The sequence below is a fragment of the Balaenoptera borealis genome, assembly GCF_965194805.1.
Source record: "Balaenoptera borealis genome assembly, chromosome: X".
Classification (NCBI taxonomy): domain Eukaryota; kingdom Metazoa; phylum Chordata; class Mammalia; order Artiodactyla; family Balaenopteridae; genus Balaenoptera; species Balaenoptera borealis.
Window position 1 is genome coordinate 23,836,747 of NC_138881.1, and position 22,409 is coordinate 23,859,155.

The following is a 22,409-nucleotide window of genomic DNA, read 5'->3' on the forward strand; positions in this document are numbered from 1 at the left end:
TTCTGGGTGTACTCTGATGCTTTTGCAAATATGTTCCTATAAAAGGGTTTCATCTTCAAGAAATTCATGGAAAAGACTCTGACAAGTACAGGTTTCTGGTAACTGACTGTACTGCTGAACTGAATGAATAAGCATTTTCAGAACTCTAATGAAAAACTGATGAACTCATAAAAGTGCTAACAAAAGATCAAGATGAAAAAAAAATTAATTACATGGCACTGAGTGAACTGATAAGGATGAGTATAATTTTTGTGACTTTCTGTTTGAATTTAAAAAAAAATCCAAAAAAAAAATTAAAAATTTTTAAAAATTAAAAAACATTTAAAAAATTAAACAAAATTTAAAAAATTTAAAAAATTTTCAAAAATAAAATTTTTTTAATTAAAAAAATTTTTTTAAATTAAAAAAAACAAGAAATAACAAGTGTTGGTGAGGATGTGGACAAAAGGGTACCCTTGTACACTGTCAGTGAGAATGTAAATTGGTACAACACTATGGGAAATAGTATGAAGGTTCCTCAAAAAATTAAAAATAGTACTACAATACCATCCAGCAATTCCACTTTTGGGTCTTTATCTGAAGAAAATGAAAACACTAACTCGAAAAGATATGCACTCCACCCATGTTCACTGCAGTATTATTTATAACAGCCAAGATATGGAAACAACCTAAGTCTCCATCAATGAATGAATGAATAAAGAAACTGTGGTGTATATACACAATGGAATATTACCCAGCCATAAAAAAAGAATGAAATCTTGCCATTTGCAACAACATGTATATGCCTCGAGGGCATTACGCTAAGTGAAATAAGTTAGAGAAAGACAAATACCCTATGATCTGTTTTATATGCAGCACCTAAAAGCAAAGCAAAAAACCAAGCTCACAGAGAGAAGAGACTGGTGGTTGCCAGAGGTGAGGGTTGGGAGTAGGGATGTGGGGGGGCAGTAGTCAGAGAAATGGGTGAACTGATTTTTTTCTTGTAGTTTCAATAAATTGAATAATAATTTTAAAAAAACTAGCCAGGAGGAGACACATAGCAACGTTTATTAAGGACAGTTCCCTGGAGTGGAAAACAATGGGAATAATGAGACAAATATTCTTAAGGCATCCTGGGGCTTCTGAAATAAGCAAACTCTGGTTCACAGATATAACTGGTGGAGAAATGGTTTTGTTATATGTAACTTTACAAAATGTATTCTGTTGCTATATTCCAAATACATCTGAAATTTCCTTAAGAAAAAAAAATTAAGATGATTTGGAAACACAGCTTGGGCAAAGGATTACTAGAAGAGAATACTTTATGAGCCAAATTATGAGTGTGGAGAAGGCATAAACTATGGACTCAAAACAAAGATAATTCAGTTAGGATAGATTAGAGCATATAAGGATGAGATTAATGGAAATTTGACTGGAAAAGTGTGATGGAATGAGATCAAAGTGGACCCCATATGTGAGTCTTTGGAATTTGGATTAAGTAGTAACATAGAAGGAGGCACTGAAAGTCTTTAAGCAGCAGAGTGATATGTACACTTTCCTGGCTTTAAGATAAATCCAAAGGTCTTTATCTTGGAACTTCTGACACCAACTCAGACTACCAAAAACAATCTACACCTGTGCTGTTGAATACAGTAGCTATTAGCTACTAGCTATGAATACAGTAGCTACTAGTTACTGTATTTGCACATTCAAATTTAATATTAATTAAAATTAAATAGTGGATTCGTTCAAGATGGCGGAGTAGAAGGACGTGCACTCACTCCCTCTTGCGAGAGCAACGTAATCACAACTAACTGCTGAACAATCATCAACAGGAAGACACTGGAACTCACCAAAAAAGATACCCCACATCCAAAGAGAAAGGAGAAGCCACAATGAGACGGTAGGAGGGGCACAATCACAATAAAATCAAATTCCATAACTGCTGGTGGGTGACTCACAAACTGGAGAACACTTATACTACAGAAGTCCACCCACTGGAGTGAAGGTTCTGAGCCCCACGTCAGGCTTCCCAACCTGGGGGTCCAGCAATGGGAGGAGGAATTCCTAGAGAATCAGACTTTGAAGGCGAGCAGGACTTGATTGCAGGACTCCAACAGGACTGGGGAAGAAAGAGACTCCACTCTTGGAGGGCACACACAAAGTAGTGTGTGCATCGGGTCCCAGGGGAAGGAGCAGTGACCCCATAGGAGACTGAACCAGACCTACTTGCTAGTGTTAGAGGGTCTCCTGCAGAGGCGGGGGGTGGCTGTGGCTCAAAGTGAGGACAAGGACACTGGCAGCAGAAGTTCTGGGAAGTACTCCTTGGCGTGAGCCCTCCCAGAGTCTGCCATTAGCCCCACCAAAGAGCAAGGCAGGCTCCAGTGTTGGGTCACCTCAGGAAAAACAACCAACAGGGAGGGAAGCCAGCCCCACCCATCAGTAGACAAGCAGACTAAAGTTTCACTGAGCTCTGCCCACCAGAGCAACACCCAGCTCTACCCACCAACAGTCCCTCCCATCAGAAAACTAGCACAAGCCTCTTAGATAGCCTCATCCACCAGAGGGCAGACAGCAGAAGCAAGAAGAACTACAATCCTGCAGCCTGTGGAACAAAAAACACATTCACAGAAAGAAAGACAAGATGAAATGGCAGAGGGCTATGTACTAGATGAATGAACAAGATAAAACCCCAGAAAAACAACTACATGAAGTGGAGATAGGCAACCTTCCAGAAAAAGAATTCAGAATAATAATAGTGAAGATGATCCAGGACCTCGGAAAAAGAATGGAGGCAAAGATCGAGAAGATGCAAGAAATGTTTAACAAAGACCTAGAAGAATTAAAGAACAAACACCTAGAAGAATTAAAGAACAAACAAACAGAGATAAACAATACAATAACCGAAATGAAAAATACACTAGAAGGAATCAATAGCAGAATAACTGAGGCAGAAGAACGGATAAGTGACCTGGAAGACAGAATGGTGGAATTCACTGCCGTGGAACAGAATAAACAAAAAAGAATGAAAAGAAATGAAGACAGCCCAAGAGACCTCTGGGACAACATTAAACGTAACAACATTCACATTATAGGGGTCCCAGAAGGAGAAGTGAGAGAGAAAGGACCCGAGAAAATATTTGAAGAGATTATAGTTGAAAACTTCCTTAACATGGGAAGGGAAATAGCAACCCAAGTCCAGGAAGTGCAGAGAGTCCCAGGCAGGATAAACCCACAGAGAAACACGCCGAGACACATAGTAATCAAATTGTCAAAATTAAAGACAAAGAAAAATTATTGAAAGCAAGAAGGGAAAAACGACAAATAACATACAAGGGAACTCCCATAAGGTTAACTGCTGATTTCTCAGCAGAAACTCTACAAGCCAGAAGGGAGTGGCATGATATATTTAAAGTGATGAAAGGGAAGAACCTACAACCAAGATTACTCTACCCAGCAAGGATCTCATTCAGATTCGATGGAGAAATCAAAAGCTTTACAGACAAGCAAAAGCTAAGAGAATTCAGCACCACCAAACCAGCTCTACAACAAATGCTAAAGGAACTTCTCTAAGTGGGAAACACAAGACAAGAAAAGGACCTACAGAAACAAACCTATAACAATTAAGGAAATGGTAATAAGAACATACATATCGATAATTACCTTAAACGTGAATGGATTAAATGCTCCAACCAAAAGACACAGGCTCACGGAATGGATACGAAAATGAGACCCATATATATGCTGTCTACAAGAGACCCACTTCAGACCTAGGGACACATACAGACTGAAAGCGAGAGGATTGAAAAAGATATTCCACGCAAATGGAAATCAAAAGAAAGCTGGAGTAGCAATACTTATATCAGACAAAATAGACTTTAAAAGAAAGAATGCTACAAGAGACAAGAAAGGACCCTACATACTGATCAAGGGATCAATCCAAGAAGAAGATATAACAATTGTAAATATTTATGCACCCAACATAGGAGCTCCACAACACATAAGGCAACTACTAACAACTATAAAAGAGGAAATTGTCAGTCACATAATAATAATGGGGGACTTTAACACCTCACTTACACCAATGGACAGATCATCCAAAGAGAAAATTAATAAGGAAACACAAGCTTTAAATGACACAAGAGAACAGATAGATTTAATTGATTTATAGGACATTCAATCCAGAAACAGCAGATTACACTTTCTTCTCAAGTGCACACGGAACATTCTCCAAGACAGATCACATCTTGGGTCACAAATCAAGCCTCAGTAAATTTTAAAAAAATGAAATCATATCAAGCATCTTTTCTGACCACAACGCTATGAGATTAGAAGTCAATTACAGGGAAAAAAACGTGAAAACCACAAACAAATGGAGGCTAAACAATACGTTAGTAAATAACCAAATGATCACTGAAGAAATCAAAGAGGAAATCAAAAAATACCTAGAGACAAATGACAATGAAAACACGACAATCCAAAACCTATGGGAAGCAGCAAAAGGAGTTCTAAGAGGGAAGTTTATAGGAATACAAGTTTACCTCAAGAAATGAGAAAAATCTCAAATAAAGAATCTAACCCTACACCTAAGGGAACTAGAGAGAGAAGAAGAAGAAAAACCCCAAAGTTAGCAGAAGGAAAGAAATCCTAAAGACTAGAGCAGAAATAAATGAAATAGAAACAAAGAAAACAATAGCAAAGATCAATAAAACTAAAAGCTGGTTCTTTGAGAAGATAAACAAAAATGATAAACCATTAGACAGACTCATCAAGAAAAAGAGGGAGAGGACTCAAATCAATAAAATCAGAAATGAAAAAGGAGAAGTTACAACAGACACTGCAGAAATACAAAGCACTCTAAGAGACTACTACAAGCAACTCTATGCCAATAAAATGGACAACCTGGAAGAAATGGACAAATTCTTAGAAAGGTATAACCTTCCAAGACTGAACCAGGAAGAAACGGAAAATATGAACAGACCAATCACAAGTAATGAAATTGAAACTGTGATTAAGAATCTTCCAACAAACAAAAGTCCAGGACCAGATGGCTTCACAGGTGATTTCTATCAAACATTTAGAGAAGAGCTAACACCCATCCTTCTCAAACTCTTCCAAAAAATTGCAGAGGAAGGAACACTCCCAAACTCATTCTATGAGGCCACCATCACCCTGATACCACAACCAGACAAAGATACTACAAAAAAAGAAAATTACAGACCAATATCACTGATGAATATAGATGCAAAAATCCTCAACAAAATACTAGCAAACAGAATCCAACAACACATTAAAAGGATCATACACCACGATCAAGTGGGATTTATCCCAGGGATGCAAGGATTCTTCAATATACGCAAATCAATCAATGTGATACACCATATTAACAAATTGAAGAATAAAAACCATATGATCATCTCAATAGATGCAGAAAAAGCTTTTGACAAAATTCAACACCCATTTATGATAAAAGCTCTCCAGAAAGTGGGCATAGAGGGAACCTACCTCAACATAATAAAGTCCATATACGACAAACCCACAGCAAACATCATTCTCAATGGTGAAAAACTGAAAGCATTTCCTCTAAGATCAGGAACAAGACAAGGATGTCCACTCTCACCACTATTATTCAACATAGTTTTGGAAGTCCTAGCTACGGCAATCAGAGAAGAAAAAGAAATAAAAGGAATACAAACTGGAAAAGAAGAAGTAAAACTGTCACTGTTTGCAGATGACATGATACTATTCATAGAGAATCCTAAAGATGCCACCAGAAAACTACTAGAGGTAATCAATGAATTTGGTAAAGTTGCAGGATACAAAATTAATGCACAGAAATCTCTTGCATTCCTATACACTAATGATGAAAAATCTGAAAGAGAAATTAAGGAAACACTCCCATTTACCATTGCAACAAAAAGAATAAAATACCTAGGAATAAACCTACCTAGGGAGACAAAAGACCTGTATGCAGAAAACTACAAGACACTGATGAAAGAAATTAAAGAGGATACCAACAGATGGAGAGATATACCATGTTCTTGGATTGGAAGAATCAATATTGTGAAAATGACTATACTACCCAAAGCAATCTACAGATTCAATGCAATCCCTATCAAATTACCAATGGCATTTTTTACAGAACTAGAACAAATCATCTTAAAATTTGTATGGAGACACAAAAGACCCTGAATAGCCAAAGCAGTCTTGAGGGAAAAAAACAGAGCTGGAGGAATCAGACTCCCTGACTTCAGAGTATACTACAAAGCTACAGTAATCAAGACAATATGGTACTGGCACAAAAACAGAAACATAGATCAATGGAACAAGATAGAAAGCCCAGAGATAAACCCACGCACCTATGGTCAACTAATCTATGACAAAGGAGGCAAAGATATACAATGGAGAAAAGACAGTCTCTTCAATAAGTGGTGCTGGGAAAACTGGACAGCTACATGTAAAAGAATGAAATTAGGGCTTCCCTGATGGCACAGTGGTTGAGAATCTGCCTGCCAATGCAGGGGACACGGGTTCGAGCCCTGGTCTGGGAAGATCCCACATGCCACGGAGCAACTAGGCCTGTGAGCCACAACTACTGAGCCTGCGCGTCTGGAGCCTGTGCTCTGCAACAAGAGAGGCCACGATAGTGAGAGGCCCGTGCACTGCGATGAAGGGTGGTCCCCGCTTGCCGCAACTAGAGAAAGCCCTCGCACAGAAACGAAGACCCAACACAGCCAAAAATAAATAAATAAATAAAGTTAAAAAAAATTAAAAAAAAAAAGGAATGAAATTAAAACACTCCCTAACATCATACACAAAAATAAACTCAAAATGGATTCGAGACCTAAATGTAAGACTGGACACTATAGAACTCTTAGAGGAAAACATAGGAAGAACACTCTGACATAAATCACAGCAAGATCTTTTTTGATCCACCTCCTAGAGTAATGGAAATAAAAACAAAAATAAACACTTGGGCCCAAAGAAACTTCAAAGCTTTTGCACAGCAAAGGAAACCATAAACAAGACAAAAAGACAACCCTCAGAATGGGAGAAAATATTTGCAAACGAATCAACGGACAAAGGATTAATCTACAAAATATATAAACAGCTCATTCAGCTCAATATTAAAGAAACAAACAACCCAATCCAAAAATGGGCAGAAGACCTAAATAGACATTTCTCCAAAGAAGACATACAGATGGCCAAGAAGCACATGAAAAGCTGCTCAACATCACTAATTATTAGAGAAATGCAAATCAAAACTACAATGAGGTATCACCTCACACCAGTTAGAATGGGCATCATCAGAAAATCTACAAACAACAAATGCTGGAGAGGGTGTGGAGAAAAGGGAACCCTCTTGCACTGTTGGTGGGAATGTAAATTGATACAGCCACTATGGAGAACAGTATGGAGGTTCCTTAAAAAACTAAAAATTGAATTACCATATGATCCAGCAATCCCACTCCTGGGCATATACCCAGAGAAAACCATAATTCAAAAAGACACATGCACCCCAATGTTCACTGCAGCACTATTTACAATAGTCAGGTCATGGATGCAACCTAAATGCCCATCGACAGACGAATGGATAAAGAAGATGTGGTACATATATACAATGGAATATTACTCAGCCAGAAAAAGAAACGAAATTGAGTCATCTGTTGAGACGTGGATGGATCTAGAGACTGTCATACAGAGTGAAGTAAGTCAGAAAGAGAAAAACAAATATCGTATATTAACGCATGTATGTGGAACCTAGAAAAATGGTACAGATGAACCGGTTTGCAGGGCAGAAGTTGAGACACAGATGTAGAGAACAAACGTATGGACACCAAGGGGGGAAAACTGCGGTGGGGCGGGGATGGTGGTGTGCTGAATTGGGCAATTGGGATTGACATGTATACAGTGATGTGTATAAAACTGATGACTGATTAAAAAAAAAAAAGAATATTGAAAACCGAAAATAAAAAAAATATATAGTAAACGTCCTTTCTTATTTATACAGTTATCAGCCAGAAAGTGGATCTTGTTTGAACGTTAAAGAAATTGGTCAAAGAGAATAAACTTTCAGTTGCATGTAAGATGTATAAGTCCTGGGGATTCAATGTGCAGCATGGTGACTACAGTTAATCATACTGTATCATATACTCGAAATTTGCTAAGAAAGTAGATCCTCTATTCTCACCACAGATGCCAAAAAAAAAAGAAGTAGCGAAAAAAAGGAAGCGGCATCTGTGAAGGTAGTTTTGAGTAGAAATCACTCTGAAATCTCACTGTTTTAAGTTCAGTGGGGAGCAGGTATGATGTAACATGTATATGTTTGATTTATTGGGTTTTATCTCTTTCTGTCCTTTAAAAAATTAATCTGATTTCAAGAGCTACTCTTTTGATTAACAATGATGTTACCATTTATTGAGTATTTGTGACAAATCAAGCACTATATTAACACTTAAATCAGTACTGCATTTAATGATCTAAAACAACCCTATGAAGTCATTATCCTTATCCGTATTTCACAGATGTGAACACTTATCCAAGGTAACACAATAAGTAGAGCCAGCACTTCAACCCAGGTTTGTCTAATTCAAATCCTTAGCTCTTAACTGTTACAGAGGCAGACCTTGGAGATATTGTTGGTTCCAGACCACTGCAATAAATCGAGTATCGCAATGAAGTTACACAAATTTTTTGGTTTCCCAATGCATATAAAAATTATGTTTACACTGTACTGTCATCTACTAAATGTGCAACAGCATTATGTCTTAAAGAATGTACACACCTTAATTAAGAAGTACTTTCTTGCTAAAAAGTGCTAACCAATATCTGAATCTTCACCAAGTCACAGTAACATGAAAGATCACTGATCACAGATCACCATAACAAATACTAATGAAAAAGTTTGAAATATCGTGAGAATTACCAAAATGTGATACAGAGACATGGAGTGAGCAAATACTGTTGGAAAAATGGCACCAAAAGACACTCCATGCAGGGTTGCCACAAACCTCCAGCATGTTAAAAAAAAGCAATATCTGTGAAGCACAATAAAGCAAAGCACAATTAAATGAGGTATGCCTGTATTATAGTTTCTTTAGAGAAGGCAAAACAAAGCAAAACTGTAGACACTGAAGACAATACAGAAAAGAATAAGGAGGAAAACATACGTTACTCAAATCAACAACTCAGAGCAACCCTTTGGTGAATTTCCTTGCTGCTTTACATTTTATTTCAAAATGATATATCATTTTATAGATCACGGGTCACATAATACAGAGAGTTATGTTCGGCTCATTTTGTAAGCATTCCCCCATATCATTAAACGTTCCCTTGTTGCTTTCTAACAGTTATGGGAAACTCATTTTTTGATTTTATCTTGCCTAACGATGAAAAAGTACAAATTGTTTTGAATTCTACTAGTGTTCATGTTAAGCTTTGCTAACACTTTAATATAGATTTCTTCAATTATCTCTGCATCACTTATTAGTCTTCCCTGTTCTTCAAACATGCCTGGCATGTTCCCTCCCCAAGGTGTAGACACATTTTCTCTTTTCTCAGTCTTGATTGTTCTGACCCCAGATACCTGCAGAGCTCACTCTCTTACCTCCTTCAGGTCTTCAATGAAATGTCACCTTCACAGTAAGGACATACCTGGCCAACCTATTCAAAACTGCAATTGTACAATCACAAACTCTCCACTCTCATCATCTCTATTTCCCTTTTATATTTTATTTTCCTTTGTATTGTTACCATCTAACATACAATATATATTACCTATTTATCTTGGTTATTGTTGTCTTCACCCACTAGTATGCAAGCTGCATATGAGGGCAAGTATATTTTTCCTGATTTACTCACTGCTTTATCTCCAGTACCTAGAACAATGTCTAATAGGTAGCAGATGTTCAATAAATATTTGTCAAATGAATAAATAGTCATCAATAAAATGATTGCAGGGTGGTCCTTCCCCCTCCTTCCCATTAAAATCATGGAATTGAACCATAAAAGTATGTAATGCAGTGTCTCACACACCTGAGATATCTAGTAATTAGTAGATTTAAGAAGGACAATCTCAGGTTTCCCAAATAAAGATAAAACACTACTGGAGCCTAAATTTTGCTGGAATGGTTAAGCGGAATGTTGTTTTAGGCTAACCTTCTGGTAATATTTCAGATTCTTGGTAGAGTGAGCAGAAGCCTGATATATCACCAAAGTGGGTAAATTTACCCAGTTCCTACACTCAGGTCAGTTCAGAGACCCAGAGCACCTTGACTGATGGGGAGGCTAAGTCATATTGAACGTTGTCCCTGCAATGCAGCCAGAATTCATTGCAGTGACTCCTCCGAGCCTTTTCCTAGAGGGAATGACAGCCATTTACTAGGATGTAAGGGTACTGGGGAAAATAAAATACCCTAAGCTTTTGGGAATTATTGATGTTAGGTATGAATTGTCTCTAACCGCTGGGGAGTTTTAATGCCACCTTGATCCGCTGACCAAAGTGGGGGCTTAGGGAAATCAGATATACAATGAGTCTTGGGCTAAGTCCCTCTAACAGTGGGTTCGGACAGACCACAGACTTACCCTATGCTTATTTCCTTAGTTACTGAATAGATATTGGCAAAGATTTATGAAGTATCTAGCAGAAACCTCACATTGGTTCCTGGATCCCTGGAGTGAGAGCTATGAAGAAAAGAAGGGCCAATTTGAAGACTGTGGAACTGTGCCCGTCTTCCAAAATAGTAAGCCAACACGCTACCACATCACTAGAGGATTTCAGAGATTAGTGCCACCTGCAAAAACTTAAAAGGCGTGGCATCAGGGATTCTCATTTAACTCACTTATTTCACAGTGCCAAAGGCCTATGGGGCGGGGGGGAGTCTCAAGGAACAGCTGTAGATTATTATAAATTTAGTCACATAGTGATTCCAGCTCTTCCAGAAAAGGTATCTTTACTGGGGCATCTTGACACTGACAGTGGCACCTGATACAGAGCTAACCTATCAAACACTTTCTTTTCAATACAAATCAGTAAAGCAAATCAGAAGTTGTTTGCTTTCTCCTGCCAAGGGCAGCAGTACACGTTCCTTGTCTTATCTAAGGACGGTATCACCACATTGTTTAAAATACAAGGCTCAGTGACTTTGGTTTTACTCCTGTCCCACAGAGCATCTGTCTGGTCCACTACATTGATCATGCTAATTGAATCTTTTCACAAAGAAGTAGCCAGCACCCTTGATGCCAAAATACAGACATATCATCCTTGGAAAGCTCATGGGCCTCATCACTGAAGTTACTAGGAATCCACTAATCTATGGCACACCGGGATATTCCCTCTAAAGTGAGAAACAAGTTCCTTTAACTCAAACTTTCCACAATGAAGAAAGCAGCACAGTTCTTAGAACTTGGAAGCAATACATACCACATTCACGAGTGCTTCTCTGATCAATTTAGGTAACTCAGGAGCTAGCCGGTTTTCAATAAGGCCTAAAATAAGACAGAGTTCTATAGCCAGCTCAGGCTGGCATTACAAAATGCCTTAGCAAGTGACCTCATGACCTAGTAGTGGCAATGATACTTAAAGCGTCTGTGGCATGTAGGCAAACGACAACAAAAAAAAATCAGAGACCCCTAGTGTTTTGAAGGAGGGCTATACTATATTCTGCTAAAAACTTGTCCTCATTTGTTGGTTTGCAAACCGGCCCCGGTACCGGCAGGGCAGGGAGAGACCGAAGAAAGAGGCAGCCACTCCAGATTGGTAGGTGGCACGTTTAGGCACCAAAGGAACTTACCCACGAGGCGTGTCTTGGGCACCGCAAGATGAGAAGGTCTCCGCTCCTGCCCGCCAGAATCTTAAAAGCTTATATGGAGGCCTTAACGGGGTTCAGTCGCGTATCTGGATGGCCTCAATACACTGTACTCTCTGAAGGCTGCGCCCTTAAAATGGCTCCGGCCGTGCGAGCTGCAGGCGGAGCGTACCTTCTAAGGCCAGGGGCGTGGCGAGAACCCGCCGGATCCACCTGGAGGGTCAATCAGCGGTCACGTCCTCTTGATGACCTACTCCAGCAGCTTTTGAAGATCAAGCCCTAATTGGCTCTAGACCCCAGTAGAGAATGTATGTCTGAGTATGGAAAATCAAGTGCCCATGCAAGCTCAGCTTCCCATTGTAGATTACATGCTATCTGACACACATTCTCATACATTTGAACTTATATGTCAGTATTCCATTTCTTTAAATGAAAATGAAACATAGGATATCAGTGCCAAGCAGCTTTAATAGCATAAGTAAATATGCTGAGCATGTAGCCCTTACTGTACCCACTTCTCCGGCTTAGCTACCTATCCCTCTAGCCCACACCTCTGGCTTCAAAGGCATTCCCTAAGACAAGTTAAGAGTCAGAAAAAGCATGGACCTGACTCATGAATGAGTCTGCATATGTGCTGGAACCAGTTGGAAGCACCAGGTTCCCGCATTACAGCCTCACTGAGGGAGAGCCTTGCTAAACCATGGGGAAGGGAATTCTTCTCGGGGGCAGAACCTGGAGGAGCTCATTTTGTCCTCTTTCTATAGAAAGAGAGCTTGTGAATCTGTTCTACAGTGACTTACGGGCAGTTTGGGTGAAACATGCTATTGCAGTTTTGGTATTAGCTACTTTTATTCCCCTAAAGCCCTACAGCTCCTCCTAGGCATTTTTCCTTCCTGACCCCAAGAAGGACTCTAGTAACACCTTTTCGTCCCCCTGCCTCCCAGTATTAGTGGAGGTTAAAAGGATTCTCACTGTGGCTTGTGGCTTTCTCAGTGTTCCAGCGTTCCTATTTGGTTCCCTTAACCCTGTCCTTACCTCTTATATAAACTCTTCAGTAAATTCAATCAGACATTTTAAAGTTAACCTTCTGTTTTCTGAGGTGATCCTGACTAATGCGGATATGATAAGAGGCCACCAAAATCGATCCTTTCTTTATAAGAAAAGTCTAGAGATCCATTGAAATAGGAAGTTCTTAAAAGAGTTGTTGCTGTATTAGACCCTAATAATTAGATCATTCTATAAATATTGTTCACCAATGAGATGTAGCCTATGTGAAAAATAATCAATTTAACCAACTCAACACACCTGAAATACGATGGTAGGGAAAAATGGGTTAACAGCGATTTTTAAAAGTATATTTTATTTAGAAAAACAGTAAAGAGGAATTAGCACATAGTGGTTACTAGCTCCAAGCATATACCATTTTTTTTTAACATCTTTACTGGAGTATAATTGCTTTACAATGGTGTGTGTATACCATTTCTTTATGGACAAGAATGGTAATGGTTGTAAGTGGACAGAATTTTTAGTACTTACCACCCTTATGCCCATCAAGGGACTTTTTCTTGTCCACTTCTCTTCATGAGTGTACCTGAAAGAGTGGCAAATGAGTATGGACTGGTGAGGATAGAAAAATCACTATGGTAGTTAGATAATTACAGGCCCCTGTTTGCCAGATGTTGGCTTTCCCTGGCATAAGAACAACCAGTAAAAACTAAAATCAGTTTTTTAAAAAAAATCTACTTCAGTTTAGGCACTGTCTTAAATGGTAATCATTGAAAGAGATTTAATAGAGTATGACACTTGAATGTGAACAAAAACTTTTTTTCGTCTGAATCTTCACAGCCAATCTGGAGGAGCTTTCCATTTCCCTTGGTCTTTGTTATAGAGCAAAGGGAAAAAGAAAGTCAGGATAAGCTCATGCACTGATCAGTATTATCTTAAGACAGTGAAACTGCAAACGTACTATCATCTGAGAAAAGTGCCACATCACATCTGTATTTGAATTCTTTTTTAAGATTCTTAGGACTGAGTTCATTTGGTAAACAAAAAATTATTGAGCACCTATTATGTCAGGCACTCCTCGCACCATTGGAGATCCAGCAATAACAAATGTTGCTTAAATTATAATGAGGCTATGCAAAAAATAAAATAAATAAGCAAAGCATATGCCATGTGTTGGAAAGTATATGGAGTAAAATAAGGCAAGGGAGATGGATAAGGATTTTTGAGGAATGAGATAAAGATCCTAAAAGTAATAAATTGGTCAAAGTATCACTGAGAAGGTCTCACTTGACCTAAAACCTAAAAGAAGAGAGAAGAAAACCATGGGGATATCTTTAGAAGAGCAGTCCAGGAAAGGTCAAAGGAGTGGAAGGTTGCCACTCAGGGTGTGTGAGCCCTAAGGAACATTTGATTTACTTAACCTTTTAGTTTAGGGAATGGGTTTTCAACTCCATCACTATTGATATATTCGGACAGAGGATTGTTTTCTTATGGGGGCTGTCCTGTGTGTTACAGGATATTTACCAGCATTCTGGGTTCTACCCATTAGAAGCCAGCTTGTTGAGACAACTAAAAATGTCTTCAGATATTACCAAATGTCTCTTGGGGAGCAAAACTGTCCCGATTGAGAACCACTGACTAGAAGTCAACATAAATAACAATGGCCAAATATATTTTTCTTTAATTGCATAGCCATCATCTGCTTGGCCTGTAAAAAGAATAAATTCTTTGAATAGATTCTTTTGCCTCACTACATACTCAGTTTGGTTAGGTCAAGTGGAAAGAACTTCATGACAGATGGCTTTTCTGGCCCCAAGATGGTACTTATTTTTCTAGCCATTCCACCTGCATTTCACCACATAGGTTTTCTCTAGCCATGACAAGGATTCAGAGTTCAGCTGTAACCATTACGGTGTGTTAGGCTGGACCTCGTTAATGTATATTCATCCAACAATATGTGCCTTTGTAGGTCAGGGAAGCAGTGTCAGAAAAAGGTTCTGAGCAGAGGCAGAGCTCTTAACTCCACCACGCAACCCTGTCACCCCCTAGCATCTTGGAAAGCTCAAGGTGCCTGGAAAGCTCAGAGGCAAAATCTGGACCGACAAACTGAATACTTAAAACAGCAGTACCATTCACAAGAGATTATTTTCAAAATTTGAGGTGATAGACCTCTGTAAAGCCCAGAATCTAAGAGACATGTTGATTTTTTCAAAGAACCAAAAAATTGTCCCCTGGGTAATGATAATCACAAAGAAGATAAGGGATACATATGTATGCCTACCTACACACAAACACAATTTCCATTAGAATCCTGGTTCATTCTGGATACACAGAGACAAAAGGTGACATAATTTTGATAGTCTCATGTTAAACATATTCATTTGAAAGTTGTATTCAGTAAACTTAAAAAAAAAAAAATTCCCTTATATCCCCAAACCTGGATCTTATCCTTCCTTTCCTCATTGTATTTGATGTTTAACTTTTTACTTAAACATACTATTGCAAAGTAAGTATTATTATTTTATGATTATGTATTTCTAATTTATGTAAATGGTATTTTTCACTGAGCCTTATTTTTAGGATTCATCTGCATTGCTACATGCATTTCTAATCACTTGTTTCTAAATACCGCGTAACGGTCATTCTAAAAGTTTTTTTACTATACACTCTTCCAGTGAGGCACGCACTGGTAGCCTCCAATGTTGTACAAATAATGAAGCAATGTACATCACCCTGCATGTCTCCTCATGGACCTACAGAAGGATTTTCCTGGGAAATATGCATAGAAGAGTGGCTGGATCAGAGGTCACATATATTTAGTTTGATAATGTAGTGCCGGACTGCTCTCCAGAATTTGTACCATTAGGACAATAACTCCACACCCTCACTCAAACCTGGCATTATCTAGCTGTCTAAATGTTGCCAATCTGTTATTATTACAAATTCCTATTAATTCATTGTTGTTTTAATTAACATTTTTTGTGATTAACTGTGTACTTTGAGCAGCTCTACCAATGCTATTTTCACTTTTTGGATTTCTTGTTCTGGAAATTGTTCACTTATCTATTAGAGATTATGTGTTTATATTTGTAGCAGTTTCTTGCATAATTTAGATACTAATTACTTGTCTGTTCTAGACATTGTAAATATCATGTGTTAAATCACTCCTCAAAAACCATGTCCATGGTAATTGAAACAGAAATCTTTAGCTGTGATGTAATACAAATCATCAAAAATGTCACTTTCTGTGCTTTCTATTCAGTAAACATGCAATAATCATCTATTAAGTGTTGAACTCTAGGGAAGAGATTTAGTCCCACTTAGTCTCACTCACCAAAGGGTTATTATTTGAGGAGAGAGAACCATAATTGTAATTAAAGGCAGAAATAAGTGAAAGAAATGTCAAAACACTAAAATGGGAATATAGGGATTGAAAAAATATGTATTCATGAAGATCAGCTTTGCTGAAGTTATGAGTCTAGGGAGAACAAGTCTTCACTCTTCTGTGAGAGATGGAATCAGCCTTTTCACCCCTCTCTGAGCTATACTGTTGAATTTTCTAGTTGTTTTCCTAGTGGAGATGTCAGCTCCTTAATCTTTATTAATAAGAGCCTTTATTGAGACAGACACCATCTTGGAAGCCAGTGATGTGGATATGACTAAGAAACATATCCTGCCTGAAGAAGGTTACAGCAAAAAAAATCTAGACACCCTTCTTTTCACATACTGTGTATGAGCATCCTGAGCTTTCTTTTATTCAAACTATTTAACTCTGAAATTCCATAGCTGTTCTTTCTGATTTGTATTCTGCATATCTTAGCGTCACCCGTTATAGCATTAACAATTGTTCATTTAAATTCTGTACTTGTTTCATTTAATATAGCTAAGTCCCATAAGGCGATGGTACAGATATATTTAGAGAGTTGAGAAAAGGCAGATAATAAATATAAACTGGATGGCTCTATCACGACTTGGAAACAGTGTATTGATGCAATCAGATTTTCGTTTAAAACTGATTACTCAAACTACAGTGTGAGAAATGTGTTTGGCTTATTTGGGTGGAGTAGTGGTAAGATGAGTGTAGGAGAGCAGATATGAATATCTTAGTAAGGCAGAGGAGTAAAAGTGGCCTTTACTATGGAAATACTAGCATGATGGAGCAAAGTTCTCAAAAAGTCTATGATCAGGAGGAAGAATTCACAAGAATTTAAAAAATTCATTTACAGTTTGTCTAGGTTAGGGTGGGCTATCACTGATGACTTTCAATTTTGTCAGCTGATATCAGGCATTATACCATGCATAGTTTGCTCAGGCTGCCATAACAAAATACTACAGACCGGGTAAATTAAATAAGAGAAATTTATTTTCTCACAGTTCTGGAGGCTGGAAGTCCAAAATCAAGCTGCCAGCAGGGTTGGTTTCTGGTCAAGCCTCTCCTCCTGGCTTGCAGACTTCTGCCTTCTCACTGTCTCTTCACATGGCCTTTCCTCTGTGCAAATGTGGAGAGAGAGATCTCCTGCATCTCTTCATCTTCTTTTAAGGTCAACAGTCCTATCAGATTATGGCCCCACCCTTATGATCTCATTTAACCTTAATTATCTCCTTAAAAGCCCTGTCTCCAAATACAGTCACCTTGAAGGTGAGGTCTTCAACATATGGATTTTGTGGGGATACAGTTCAGTCCATAACATCCCAGGGTCAACATATATTTTATGACTGGAAAAAGCAGGTTAAAAGTGTGGATTATTGCAAAAGCAAGTTAAAGTGTGGATATTTTCCCCTAGTCTGTGAGTTTTCTTTTCACTTTCTTGATGGTGTCTTTGAAATATTTTAATTTTATTAAGTCCCATATATTAACTTCTTTTATCACTTGTAACATTTGGTTTTATATAAAACAGAATTTGTTAATGTAAATAGTAGTTTATGATTGTATAGTCAGAAAACCACATAAGTGATTCAAATTAGTTTTACTTATATTAAAGGTTCTATCGGCCAAAATTATGTTCAGCTATATAAAATAGAAAACATAAATAACAGTATCAAATATAATATTTTATGTGTTCCAGGTTTCTGATGGGTTCAGAATATTTCCAAAAATATTTTTTAACCAACTCAGACAACGGAATTGCTGATTGGTTGTTGGAAGGGATCTTGCCTACATTCCCCAGTCACCTAGAGCCCAGAACAAAGATCTGGCCAAATCTCTGCCCAAAGGCATTACACCAGGGAACCTTGACCCCATGTTTCTGTTTCAACATGCCACTTAAGAAAAATAGCATCAGAAATACCACTGATGAGAGCAGTAGTAGGGTATCAACCTGCCAGCAGAAAGCAAGACAGCAGGTTTAGTTAGTATATAGCAACTCTATTAATAGAGTTAGGATTCCAAAGAACACAGGGTTATATATCAACAAGGCCAATAACAGCACGTGCTCTTTTTGACCAGTTTGGTTTATGCAACCACAGTGGAGCTGGGGATGGGATTATCTTCACTAAAACATGCACATGTTTGCACACTTCGTTGCTGGGAGAATTAAGTGATGTCGATGTGACTTCACTGAAAGCACCGGAATGTCCACAGAGCAGGTCAGTAGCAAAGAATCCACCTTCTGGAAGAAAGTAAAGCAACAGATTTAGAAGAGATATTTCTACTATATTAAGAGTCAGAATTCCCATTTTTTAAAAATATAGAGCTTGTTAATCAATGAAGCCAATATCAATCCATCCATCGGGTACTTGAATATGGTAACCTTTCATTAGCTTAGTTTATACAAACCCAGTGTAGCTGAGGAAAGAATTAATTTCACATGAACTTCACCAATTCAGATTATATGAAGGGCAGTTCTCCAAAGGAAAGCTGCAATGCAGTTCACTAAAACAATGGGAATGAGTCTGAGCAGTTAAAGCTAATGATGTCCACTGGAGTCCATCTTTAGCTCAACTTACTGAAAACCAACCTACTGAAAGTGAATTTTCCAAATGAGTCATTAAATGAATGGCCAATTTGCAAATGCCTACATTGCAAAATTATCAAGTCTCCTAAAACCAATGACCAAATAAAAAGGCATACCAAAAATAGTTATAAGAACAATGTTAATGTCCATTATCAGTGTACGAAGATGAAAAACATTATTTTGAACACTAAATGCATTCAGAAAGAATTTCACCATGATAAAAAGTTCAACATACTATGTAAATATGAGTCTATGAGTCTATTTTAACTGTTAGTGTTCAAATGCTATTTCATATTTTAAAAATCTTTAAACATTTCAGCATTCAAATACAGTATTTTATTTATTTATTTATTTTTAATGTATTTTTGGCTGCATTGGGTCTTTCTTGCTGCGTGCGGGTCTTCTCTAGTTGTGGCGAGCGGGGGGGCTACTCTTTGTTGCGGTGCGCGGGTTTCTCATTGCGGTGGCTTCTCTTGTTGCGGAGCACGGGCTCTAGGCGTGCGGGCTTCAGCAGTTGTGGCTCACGGGCTCTAGAGCGCAGACTCAGTAGTTGTGACGCACGGGCTTAGTTGCTCCGCGGCACGTGGGATCTTCCCGGACCAGGGCTCGAACCCGTGTCCCCTGCATTGGCAGGCAGATTCTTAACCACTGCGCCACCAGGGAAGTCCCTAGTATTTTAATTTAATCAATTTACTTTAAATCTGTCTTGCAAATTCACATACGTATCACTGATAAATATTGGCTTTGAGGAATTAATTACATGATTCAATAAGAATCATCCCTAATAGGCAAATTCATTTCTCTTCTGCAAACCTTTGAAACTTACATTAATTTTGCAGCAGTTTGCAGTATTTCCAACATTTTTTATTCACAAAACAAAATTACAGCATTTCCTAAGTGACTCCATAGTTGCAACTAACTCTAGATTTGGGGGGTATCTTCTGGTTTTATGATCAACTTATTAACTAAATGACAAATTTAATTTAGCTAAATGACTATACACGTTTAAACTAGTTATTTAAAATTCTACTTCACTTTAGATGCTTTCATTGAAATTGAGTTATTTTATTTCATTTAAATTAAAAGAAAAATGGTGAGATTCCTGCTATTCTGGCATTCTTGACAGTAGGCACTCAGACCACATCATCAAGAATCTCTAGGTTCCCAATTTATCTATGTTGGTTTAATTCTCAGAATATCTCCCTTCAAATAGTAGCCCTAGATGTGAAACCAGTGGTTCCCCAAACCAGCAGCACCAACATCACCTATGCACTTGTTAGAAATGCAGAAACCCAGACCCCACTCCAGATGTACTGAATCAGAAACTCTGGGGACAGAGGAGGGGTTCAGTGTCTAAGTTTTAACAAGCCTCCCAGGTGATTATATGCATGCTAACATTTGACGGTCACCATAATTGCATGTGAAATAACACTTACTGTGCTTTTTGACACAAGAGGATCCTCTTTTGACCACTGAAGTTTCAGAGCTTCCAGAGCAGCCAATATCACTTCCTCCTATCATTCTAGGAGCCTAAAGTGTGCATGCAGAAACCGCCACATGTATTAGTTCCTTCAGCTCTCTTTTGCTTTGTGAGCTCCTTGTTATTCTCAGAGAATATTTTTACTAATGGATCATCTCCTGTCATATCTTGGACCAATCATCCAAACAGCTATCTTGGGATGAGTAGACTTTCTCGGGGAGCCTCTTTTCTTTTAGAGGTTTGAAGACCACTCATTGTGTCTGTAATGAATTTACTGCTGAGCTGGCCTGGATGGGGGAAAAATTCCTGAAGCCCCTTGCACTTGGCTTGAAACATGGGAAAAGCAATCTTTCTCCTCTTACAAGTGTGGAGAAAATGCCTGTCAGGGTGGCAAGTCTTTCAGCCACCTTTCACCTCAACTCTTTTATATTGCTTAGTTGAGTGACGTGTTAATGCCTGCAGAACCAGTTTTGGTCCAGTTCCTTTGCAAGGTCATCCACCACTCACTTCAGAATATAGGGGTACTTGGCAGGTATAGATTCAGCCTTTGGAATCTCCAACAAACTCTCATGTAAGAAAAACTGCTGCTTTCAACATCCAGTTCAATGCAGGTTTTCAGGGATATGTTTGACCCACAATGGCTTCACTCATAACACCTTTACCTATAGGCAATACGGGTAGATGCATCCTCTCCAAGAGTGAGGAAACGGGCCTAGGGCAACCACAAAGCAGTAGTGGCTACATACTGCTGCGGCCTAAGGTTTACCATCAAGAAAGGGTTTACCTGCCAAGAAGGACATGGGGTAGGCACCTTCATCCGGTGTGAAACCTCCTCCTCCTTGCAGTTAAGAGCACAGACTTGGGGTTCTGCTTTTCTAGGTTCCAATCTGAGCTCTGCCACCTAATGGCCCTGAGGCTTCAGAAAGCAATTTAGGGCTTCCCTGGTGGCGCAGTGGTTGAGAATCTGCCTACCAGTGCAGGGGACCTGGGTTCGAGCCCTGGTCTCGGAAGATCCCACGTGCCGTGTAGCAACTGGGCCCGTGAGCCACGATTGCTGAGCCTGCGCGTCTGGAGCCTGTGCTCCGCAACAAGAGAGGCCGCAATAGTGAGAGGCCCGTGCACCGCGATGAAGAGTGGCCCCCGCTTGCCACGACTAGAGAAAGCCAGCGCACAGAAACGAAGACCCAACACAGCCATAAATAAATAAATAAACAAATAACTTTAAAAAAAAAAAAAAAAAAGAAAGCAATTTAATTCTGATCAACACTACTGAATTTTGGTAGACGGTGGATACTTCAATGTTCTCCATGCAGTGAGCTGAAATGAGATGATAAACATAAAGCCTTAGTATAACTCTTGGTACATAACATAGTAGTTCTCATTATTAGTTATATTAAACAAACAGCAGCCTCAGGAGGGTGGACTAGAGCAGTAGTTCTCAAGAGGTGATCCTGAAACCAGCAGTGGCATAGCCTAGAATCTTCTTAGAAAGCAAATCCTCAGGGGTCCCACTCAATCAGACAATCCAGTAGGGATCAGTAACCTGAAAATTCTAGCCTAAAAAAATATTTTTTCATACTTCTCTCTCTTTAGAAGTAGGGCACCCTTCTCAATGGCATACTCAGATCTTTCCATAGCGTAGTGATTCTCGAAGTGTGGTCCCTGATCAGCATCAGCTAAACAGTGGTTAGAGATGCAAATTCTCAACCTCACCTACAGAGACCTACCTAAACAAACTCAGAGGGTGAGGCTGGGCCAACCAATCAGATTTAACAAACCTGCCAGGGATTGAATGCCTGCCCAAGCTTGAGAACACTTCCCTGGATCACTGGTTCTCAATACTTTTTGCAAAATGGAATCCCCAGATGATTCTGATTAATTTGACATGAGATAGTAACTGGGAAACAAAAATTTTCAAAGCTACCTTGAGGATTCTAATATGCAGGAAGTTTGAGAACCACTGCTCTAGCCTGCGCTGCCCAACTTTACCAAAGGGAGCAGAAGCAGACCTCACCTCTTCAGAAATCTCAAGAAAAGACCTCACACTGACCCCAAATGGGTTATGTGCTCACCTCTACTGCAAATATTTTGGTAAGGGGGATAGAGGATTGATTGATGGAACCTCTGCATTCTCACCCTTAGTGTGTGGGGAAGGGTGAACTACACTAAAATAACTTAGAATTA

At 38.8% G+C, this 22,409-nt stretch overlaps 1 long non-coding RNA gene across 1 annotated transcript in view; it reads right to left on the minus strand.

Moving 5' to 3' along the window:
* LOC309621184 overlaps positions 1-21,152 on the minus strand; it is a 216,201-nt gene extending 195,049 nt beyond the window's left edge. Inside the window, exon 1 of the long non-coding RNA XR_014239797.1 lies at positions 13,323-21,152. This is a non-coding gene — a long non-coding RNA (uncharacterized lncRNA). The remainder of the gene's footprint in view (positions 1-13,322) is intronic.
* Between the last annotated feature and the right edge of the window lie 1,257 nt (positions 21,153-22,409).